A 3,857-nucleotide genomic window follows, 5' to 3' on the forward strand; every position below is an offset into this window, starting at 1 on the left:
CAAATCAATTCTACGTTGTTCTGTCCCGTTCGAGAAACCGAAAGAATAGTTTTAAAAACAATAAAGACTCAAAATATACTTTATAAGAAATTGTACGAATGAAGGTTTCGGTGCGAGAATTAATATAAAGTGAAGAAAATGGGACAAGCGTAATTAAACGTAGCAATTTCTACGTTTCGACGACTTTTAAAGTTCCACGAACTCGAAATTCACAGTGTCCAGTCTTGCTATCGAACCAGTTTCATTCTGAAATTGGGGTCACGCTCGTCAAGTAGCAATGCGTAATGAATTATTTAGCACAAAAGGGGGAGGGGGTCAGACCCCCTCGTGATTGTTCCGATAACGCCTATCGAAGTTGAAACAACAGAAACAATCTATCAGACCGTGGTAAAAATTCAAACCAATGTATCGGTAACAGATACTGTCGGTTGGGGGGAGGGGGGAGGATAGTATGCTACCTGAATTTGGAAAAGTTTTACAAGCGTTCCGATAAGTACGTACAGTGGGTGTAAAAAGTATTCTTTCAACACTGATTTGAAATAAATGTTTATATAAACATGTTAATTAGAAGTGCTTTGATTAAAAACAGCTACAGTTGGTATTTACAGAACCAAATCGAGCAATAACCAAATATTATTTTTGGATACTTTTTGACAAATTTAGGATATTTGTATAGTCACTAAAATTAATTGTACGGAACATAAGATTTCTGATAAAGGATGTTCTTAAAATGTGTTTTCGCATTAAGGGCAGAACCAATTATGAAAAATACGATTTCGTATTATTAAATTTAAAGTTTATTTAAAATCAAAATAGAAGAAAATAAAATTATTTGTATAAGATAAAGAAGTATTATTATTACATTTTATAAAAACAGGCAAAATACGTTAAATGCAAGTAAAAAAATAATTAATTTTGTTTAATTGCCTTCAAGAGTAATACTTTTAGTAGATATTACGTAAAGTATATGATATGTCGCTTATCGTTACTTTTACGTTAAGAATGTGTATAATAAAAATTATTAAGAATTTAATTTGGTAACTTTTTTGTTGTATACAAATTTTCAATAATATTGATAGTGATTGAGCAATCGACACAAGCACAATCTACCTTAAATATCTTACAAGAATGCATAACAATAGTCTTACTTATTTGTGTCTTGAACAATAAAACAGTAAACGTTTAGTATAAAAAATGTTATTAAGTAACAAATATACATATGTTAGAAGAACTACAAAAAACATCTACAAGAGATAACGTCATTATCCATGGTCTGATTAGAAGTAATACAAATTTAAAACATTTTCAAAGTTGTTCTCAATTTCAATACTTTCTTTATAGAAATGTAATATCACACGGAAGCTATTCCGACTAAATACGATACACATATACATAAAGTTTTAACCGTTATTCGTATTATAGGGGCCGCTGTAGCCCCCCGTAAACCGCCGATGAATAAATGTATGTATGTCGATGTAATTATTCGAGATTTTACATATTCTATTAATTCATCAAGCTTCTAAGATTCGCACTTATCAATTCGATAGAATTCAACATTGCATGGGATAAATATAAAGTTGTCCCATGAGTTCGTACCGTTCAACGTTCTCAAATTACCGAGAATTAAGTTTATAAATTAATAGAAAAATACAACATTTATTGTATTATCTTTCATTGCAGTTCAAACATTTTTTTATTTTATTCTAAAAATCGAAATTTTCCTAAATCTCATAATAACCGGAGATGAAAAACGAATGTTATACAACAATCTTCAGGCTTTCTAATGAGTAAATAATTTGAAAACGTCAACATTAGTATCAAACAACATTTTAATGAAAAATCAAAAATGCTTTATATCGGCGATATAGCGGCTTAGAGAAGGGGAAGAAGTTGTCAAACGAGAAGGGTTTACTGATTTTCGTAAAAATCCATGATATGTTTGAAATATTGCTTTCAGTTCTATAGTATAAACTCCGTTCGAACTTATGGGTTGATCGAATAGGTGTAATAGTTAACTTTTGGGATTAAGAGCCAAGTGGCACTTACATATATGTATAAAGAAAAATTGCTTAAAGTGTTGACCTAAACAAATGTACACTGATCGTGAATCAATAACTAGAAGTTTTGTATAAGTTATTATTTATTGTTAGGAACAGTAAAGAAAATGAAAAACTAGACAACTATAACTAATTATAGCCTTCTTGTATATGGCAGAAAATAAAGATTGACTCAGTTTTGTAGCACGTCTAATACTTAGCAGTATTTAATATATTCTTTATTGGTGCCCATTTTTGCTTGCAAAAAACTGCATTAATTTGTCATTGCATACTCTCTATTAGGTTTCTACTTTAAGGGGGTATTGTACTGTATTATATATTCTACTTTAAATGTGTAAATATCCAAACTCCCAGTTTCTTTCATATTTTGTTAGTCCACGAAAATAATTAAACATTTTAAACGCGTGTTTCTTAAAGCTGCACTTTTTACGATATCTCGAGTGGCACAAAATTTGATGCACATCGTGAGCATACACAGGTTAGTAAAAGCCAATAGGAATTCGAGTTTCCGGGGGATGGACGCGGCTGAAACGTATTGCGATGCGTTTTGAAGGGGAAACGAAGGAAAATTCGAGAAACGGGGACGTCAGTTTTCCGGTGGCCGGCGTCGATGGGCTCTCGAACAGATTATCAAGCCTCTGGAAGGATGAAACGAAGACGCTGGCTAATTCCGAATCAAGATCGTAAAATCCCCGGCTTCCGTTCACACCGAACGGGGCCCGCTTTTCTCCTCTCTGTTCGCCGAACGGCCAATAAATCTGGATCCGGTCGTCCGGATCGTGTGTGCGGCTACTAAGGCGCTTACACTTACGCGTTCTTTTCGTCGTATCTCTCCTCCGGATGGTTGGTTCTTTCGTTTATACGGTATGGTTCCCATCGAGCTGGCCCGCGAGCACCCCTCGCCCGAGCCCGCAACAAAACTCGAATCTAACTTATTTACATATCACTGGCGATGCCGGTGAATTACCATATCCACGTGTATATATGCGTACACGCGGCCGAAGACAGAGGGAGGGAGCGACAGAGAAGGGATCGAAAAGGGTGGGGGGGCACGAATGTCACGGGGAGGAGAACGACGAGGGTGGAGAAGGAGAAACAGGAAGAGAGAAACAGAACATGGTAATTTAGAGACCAAAGAAATTTTCGAAGAAAGCAATTGGAAAAGATTAGTCGACGAAAGAAATTCGAAGATGTAGAAAAATTCCACCCTTTTGTGTAACCATATGGCGATATATTTAGAATTTAAGTACGCTAGAACCCGTTAGGGGAACAAACACTTTCTGCACTAGCTATTGTGTTTTCGTTGGGGGTTTGTGTAAACTTAACTATTTACTTGCCAGACAATCTTCAAATTAAATTCGGTCTTCAAGAAAAATACTTTTAAGTAAAATGTAACAATATGGTCTCCAAATTCGGTAAAATCAGCTCTGATGTGCTTTAAGATAACATCCTGAGGCTCTGCTTATTTTTAATATACATGGTATACTGTTCCAGTGTGGGAAACGACGAGGGTGGATAAGGAGAGACAGGAAGAGAGAAACAGAACATGGTAATTTAGAGATCAGAGACATTTTGGAAGAAAACAATTAGAAAAGATTAGTTTACGGAGAAGGAAATTGAAAGAAATGGAGAGATTTCACCCTTGTATTCCCACCTGTAACCGTATGGCGACATATTTGAAATGTGTCGGAGTACAAACAGTTTATATAGCAATTTACTAATTTTCCTCATTATCCAATGATTTTTTGTCGAAATAAATCGAATATAAAAGAAACACTGGTTAGTGGGCAATGTTTGGCA

This window comes from Colletes latitarsis, chromosome 2 (genome assembly GCF_051014445.1).
Source record: "Colletes latitarsis isolate SP2378_abdomen chromosome 2, iyColLati1, whole genome shotgun sequence".
In the NCBI taxonomy this organism is placed as follows: Eukaryota; Metazoa; Arthropoda; class Insecta; order Hymenoptera; family Colletidae; genus Colletes; species Colletes latitarsis.